A 423-nucleotide genomic window follows, 5' to 3' on the forward strand; every position below is an offset into this window, starting at 1 on the left:
GTGTTTGTTTGATCTTAATCTCGCCAGGTTCTTCCATGTTGTTAGTAAAATCCAGGAGGGGGCATTCCACTCCAGTGTGTGTATGAATGGGTGAATGTCTGTAGTGTAAAGCGCTTTGGGGTCTGGAGGGACTTCAAAAGCGCTCCATAAGTTCAGTACCATTTACCATTTACCAGTACCATTTTATTGATCAGATCACTGCTACGGCTATCCCTGTACTGCCGGCCAATTATATGATACAATTAGGGATGGCTACCAAATTCAATACTTTTATAAGTACTGACTGAATTCTGTCGGTACTACCCAGAACCTATTCACATAAAATCAAAAGGTAGCATGTTTCGGTACCTAAATGCATCATTGCGACCGTATTGGCATAAGAGTGGTGAGTTTTCCAYGCTTGTCCTGAACGCAGCATCACGC

The sequence above is a fragment of the Austrofundulus limnaeus genome, unplaced genomic scaffold (genome assembly GCF_001266775.1).
Source record: "Austrofundulus limnaeus strain Quisiro unplaced genomic scaffold, Austrofundulus_limnaeus-1.0 Scaffold978, whole genome shotgun sequence".
Classification (NCBI taxonomy): domain Eukaryota; kingdom Metazoa; phylum Chordata; class Actinopteri; order Cyprinodontiformes; family Rivulidae; genus Austrofundulus; species Austrofundulus limnaeus.